Consider the following 6,324-nt stretch of genomic DNA (forward strand, 5'->3'; position numbering starts at 1 on the left):
ATATTTGGAGCAGAAAGTGATTAAAAGTTACTGGTACTTGAAGTAGTTAGTCTAAAACTAGCCGCGGTTCCTTTTGAAGCATGTTGCTTTAAAAAGTAACTTCACGAACGGGTTAAACGCAAGAGGAAATAAACATTGCTTCGTGTACTTAATTATTCATTAAAGAATGAAGATGCTATATTCTTTTAAAATTGTCAGTTTAAAATACTAATGTTTAAACGTATTAATTTTTTAAATTCTAGTTTTCAAAATATTTTCAAAGCTCCAAATACATATCTGCCCAACTTCCAAATTCGGATAAATCGTGGTAACATTAATAGGTGTTTACATTAAACCTAAATTTAAATATTCAAAGGTGTTATCAACCTCAACTGTGAACTCTGCAGACATCTCTAAAGCACTTTGGTCTGTGGAACGTAGTTTCTGGGTTGATCTTTCCACCTGTTGCTGGTAATCCTGTTCAGAGCGCAAAGTGTACCACTATCTGAACGATGTGCATCCCCTGGGAGGCTGTCATTTTGACTACGAGGAAGACTCAAATTGGAACCTTAATTTGTCTTTATTTTTAATCTAGTATATTCATGTATGGTTGCAAAAGTTTGCTGTATTTTAACATAGATCAATTTCTGATCTACATATAATTTCAAGTCGAGTTAGTGTTCGTGTACATCATGAACCTTTGAGATGAACGTGCAATCATACATGAGCTACTGCGAAGGTCTTGCCACCAGTCTGCCTTGAGAATTGAGGCCATTGTCTAATTTCTTCCCACCATCCATAAACTTGGTGTGGTAAGCATGCATAGAGATGTTGAATTTTCATTTGCCGTAGTATTTATATAAGTTCTAGGCTTCCAGAGGGCAAGAAACCACTGCTCTTCACTGGTACAAGTGTGTGAAGGAAAATTACAAAAATTGAGTTTTCAAGTTTACTTGATCAGTGTTGCAACCTGGAGGTTGTTCTTCAAATTATAGTTGATACGTTGTATAAATTTGAACTGTGTGCAGTCTATCGTACAATTTTTGTCTGACATTTAAGGGATAAATTTGACTCTCCCTTGAATTTGGAAGATTACGAATTCTTCTAAGATTGTTTAATGCAATGAAGTCGGAATAAATTGCTTACTTTACTATTTTTAATCATTGAAAGTAAGTCCTATAAATGATAAATTGGAAAGGTGCCAGTATTCTGAGTGGGTACCCGTATAACTTGTTTCAATAATAGCTTTAAAATAAGAATTTATCAATGCACGAGGGAAACGGTCGCCAATACGGCCTACGCAATCACGAGGCATTTCATATCTTTCCTACGAAATCTGCTCAGTCATAATATACATTTCGCCAACACCCGGCAGGTTGCAGCAGCTAAGGGTAAACTAACGGTCAGTTTGTGCTCTTGCACAAATATTCCCCCGAAAATGTATGGATTATATATCACAATCGCAGCCTGGGCAAATGAAAGGTCCTTAGACTTCTATACAATCTACGTTAACACATGTAAACGAATGCCACATTTGCGCATGACTTTAACAATATATTCCTACATCTATATAGGCCATATTGGTTCTACCTTGCATAGTGTTCTTTTTCCTTCGTTAGAAATCTGACTTTAGATTTGTCTAAACTAACTAATAACTTCCATATGTAATATTAGATGACGTAGAACACAATCTCGAGGTCCAGATATTTCGTTTCTTTCCTCACTATGGGTTCAGCCAGAGCCAGCAGGTTCAATCACGTTATTCTGAGAGTCTAAATGACATACTAACGTCATCTGTTGAATTAACTTTGTAACTACTTGAAAACGGCAAATAGGCCATATTGGGTTCAGGTACCTTAGTTCTTTCCTTCAAAGATGTTGATAAGACAAGCACAGTAAACTAAATGGGAGAATGTGAAATAAGAGTACTCAGATCTGTAGGATACAAGTTAACAACCATTGTGCATGCACTTCCAAGTACACAAGTCAGTGCGGAACGTTTGTTTTCTAGTGCAAGATTTAACTTTTCTACTTGCGATCTGGTCTACATCAGTGGCGCAACCGCAAGGGGGGGGGCATTGCCTCCCCAACCTTGGACTGAAATGAACTCTGGGGGGGCAAGAGCGGGGCAAACATTGACGGCCAAATGTACCTGAAGGGGGGCAATTACCGCCCACAACTTCAAAATTTATACAAATAAAAATACTTTCCGTAAAATTTTCTTGATCGCTTCGCTCGCAATGCCTGCTTTTCTTAATCTTATCAAGTTCAAAACCATAACTAGGGGGCATTGGGAGTCGGCCCTGGCCGCCGAACGATCTAAATAAAAATAGGTTGTAAGATTGGTTGATTGAATGTTTGTTTAAAGTCCACTTTACGCACAGAAAGGTTAATCGGGACAGTTTAAAGTGGGATCCGAACCACTGTGCCATGTGCCTCCACCGGGTATCGAATCCGGGACCCCTTGATCACAAGGCGACGATGTTACCACTACACCATCGGGGAGGCACAAAAGTTGTAAAAGAGAAAATGCATTGGCGTCCCGTGAAATAATTTGCGCCCTATTGAATCAATATTGATTACAGCCTGCAGAAAAATTGGATCCAAAAATTTTCTTGCTCGCTTCGCTCGCAATGTTTCATTGTTCTCTGTAATGCAATGCAGAGAAATAAGACTTGTCTTAATTGGTTTTGTTTCAAATCCATGAACAATTGTTTTGAGGAAAGGGAACGTGCACATTTGAGACAATTTGTCATTTTTGCTGTTGGTTTATTGTGAGATGGATCAATTGGATGTGTAATGTATTTAAATAATATATGTTGTATGTATATAATATTATTAAAGAAACTTTGAATACGTACACAATTTAGTGTCCACGTCGCTCCATGTTGCATATAGGCTTATGTGAAACACACATCGTGCATGAAAGTTATACATGTTAATGTAAAAAAGAATTATATTTGGAAGGCATTTATCAAGCATATTCTGCCTTTCAAAAATAGTTTGTGTGCTTGTCTTCCATTATTAATGTGAAATTGAACGTGTTGATAAAATAATTCAAATAGTTTGTTCGAACACAAATGCTTTACCACAAACTTCCAACTTCTACCCTCTTTTTGCATAATTTACGAGGGTAATAACGTCTTTGATACTACTACTACAAACAGGAAATAATAACAGCAGAAAATAGTAATGATATTTCATATGTACTACACAAAAATTTAATACGTACATAAAAATTACTTAGGCTGCGTCAAAAGTAGAGGACTGGAGGGCAATGCCGGTCAGGTAGTTTTCTCGAAAGCAGTTGAAGGTAGCTGGTTTGGACAAGCACTGCCTCCTACATTTTGATAAGCTTAACTGATCCGTTGCGCGCCATTCCTTTGTGTGTAGTGAAAGAAGCAAGAACTCATTTTTCGTTTCCTATAATTTTTGCGAGCATATAAAGTGATGGTAAGTGTACTTAACAATTATATAATTTGGGAGCTATTAGAAACCAGGTAACACGAATGCTATAGGATTAATTCCATAAATGTGTCGATATCCGTAGAATAAACTTCTGCTCAATAAAATTACAGAGACGTATATTTACTTTTATGGATAATGGCAGTCAGAGTAACCAGCATTTCTCACATTTCCTGGTAGAAGTACATGTAAATGTATGTTGTCAATAAAACATTCAAATGCTGACCAAGGCAAAATTTATTGCAGAAAAGAATTGTCAGTAACCTTCAACTATAAGTGAAGTGACACATTCTTACTAAATTATTTTCAAATGGTACGAAATTAGAAAATAGTAACTCTGAAAACAAGTTGTTTTTTTTCGAGGGAAGTGAACCATGTGGGAAGGCTTGAGTTCTTTTGATTTAATAACTTGAATTTTGTGTTTGAGGCAAAATTCTGGATAACAATTACTTTTAAGATCAACGTTCATAATGATTCTCATCCAGTGCTAGATATATGAATTCAGATGTTACTCAGATGTTTTTTTCCAGCCAATAAAAGTAATTTTCAGTTGTCAAAATGGTTAATTATGTTATTTATGTATTCAATGTATTTCATATGAGCATTAAAGTGACTGCTATTACTCACATATGTGGGAAATACCGTCATATGTTTACTATTTTATATTTCAATTAACTACGCAAACAGATAAAGAATCATGGCATTGGGGCGCACAAAAGTAGATACTCTAATCTATGATATGTTTCGTAGCTTTCGCCCATCTCGCTTAGATAACCTCAATTCCCCGTTTCTTCCCTAACACCAAGCACCCTAAAACTGTGTTTCCTGAAGTGATGGAGGATGAGAATTGCGAACTACACAAATGGAAATTCCATGGAATTTATTTTATATTAGTGAAACCTATACGGCGCATTAAAACTTTGGCCCAAAATTTTGTGTTTTGCCACCAGACTGTAACCGGGTGCCCAATACTTCTCTACAAATTACATCCTTGGTTATAAGACAGAGTACTTTCAGTAAGGAAAATATTTTTTTAAAAAAGAAATCACCTTTTATATTATGATTTCTTGCACAATAATTTCATATCACCACTACTTCATTTTTAGAAGATATATAGTTCCCTGTTGAGAGAACTTTGAATCGTGTTCAGAAGAGCGTGATTGTATCATTTCACTGCTAATTAAGTTTACTTAACATTAGTATATCAATACCATGGTTTGCAATGTATCGTCCATTGTATTGTATATTAGACTGGAATGCTCTCTTCAATGTTGATCGGAGAGTAAACAAGGACAATACTTAACATTTGCCTGAGAGACCGCGCCAAATTCGGTTAAGGTCTACTGAATTTCATTCTGTTCCGGGAGCGTATAAATACTGATATGGTTCCAAAATGCAAAGGAGTTCATATGCAAATAACAATTGCACCTAAATGATCTCCGGAAAAGTTGTTAATTTTGTTAATATATCTGTTTTGTGTATGTGTTCGTGTGTTGCAATTTTTGTAACAATTATTACATTATATACAGTGTGTGTGTCCGGTAGAATTACTACCAATATGAAATTCATATATACTGTATTTCTGAAACTAATAATGCTAGACTGAAGGGTTTTTAATTTTCTGGAAAAGAAGCTCATCAAGTTTCAGTAGACCTCAACATGTGTCCCGTTGGTGGCCAGACAAACATCAAGACGGTACTCTTCTCTCTTGTCAAGTTAGCCTTACTGTGCATAAAGTGGACTTAAAACAACAAATCGATCAATCAATCAATCTTGTCAAGTATTTTGCAGCACTCGTGACGTAACCGATTAACGAGTCGATTATTCTCTGTCGAAAGTCACGTAAACCTAGTTCTTATGTGTTCGGGATTTTTTTTTTTGTGGGGGGGGGATGTAGGTTGGATGCCCTCACAAATTTATCATGGACACACTAATCGGAGATTAGTTGTATTCCTGTCGTACTGAGCAAACCGCATTTTTAGTTCATACGTTTAGCCACGTGCCCCAAACTCACCATACTCAGCAATTATTTTCGGTTATGGGTAGTGCTAAAACTTAGACAGTTCTGTCACAAAAAGAAAGCAACAAAAATTATTCTAGCGCCATCGGTTTAGGGTATATTTTTATTTGTTATTGGTAATAATTCTACCGGACACGCCGTACATAATAAAAATTAATTGATTTGTGGAAGTAAATCATACCACTTTTAAAAAATTCGACGTGTGAAAGGAGGTTTTGAAATCTCCCGCCTCCTGCCCTGTGTTGATGTTCGGAAGTTGATAAAAACTCATATATGGATTTTTTTCTGGACCTTGAAGACGATGCTGAACACAATTGTCCTCCAGTAATAACAAGAAACAATTTGCTTCTATTTTGCATTTTTAAGGAATTTTTCGACCATTTTTTCAGGTAGGTGGTTACTGATAATTTTTCAATTTTTTCGCAGATTTTTATAGCTTTGTTTATATTTTTATGCTTTCCTTATTCCACGTAGCTCCTACAAGGTCGTTTCGTGCATTGTAGTGGTATTTGCTTGTCCTAGAATTGTAAAATTCAAAAATAATATTTTGCTTCGGTTCAAATGCAACGAACCCTGTGGAGGTACACATTAGCTCATATTAAACTGTGGGTCCAGTCCCATTAGCCTATATGTGCATAAATAACTTAATTATTGATTGATTGATGTTTTAAGTCCACTTTGTGCACAGTAAGGCTAATCGGGACTGGATCTACAGTTTAAAGTGGGACCCGAACCACTATGTGCCTCCACCGGGTATCGAACCCGGGATTCCTTAATTACAAGGCGACGATCGATCCCCGGCCGGTTCAATCCTGGAACTTTTGTCACGTTGGAATCAAGAAAGTGTGGGGCGTTACCCC

This window comes from Lepisma saccharinum, chromosome 8 (genome assembly GCF_977018435.1).
Source record: "Lepisma saccharinum chromosome 8, izLepSacc3.1, whole genome shotgun sequence".
NCBI classification, from domain to species: domain Eukaryota; kingdom Metazoa; phylum Arthropoda; class Insecta; order Zygentoma; family Lepismatidae; genus Lepisma; species Lepisma saccharinum.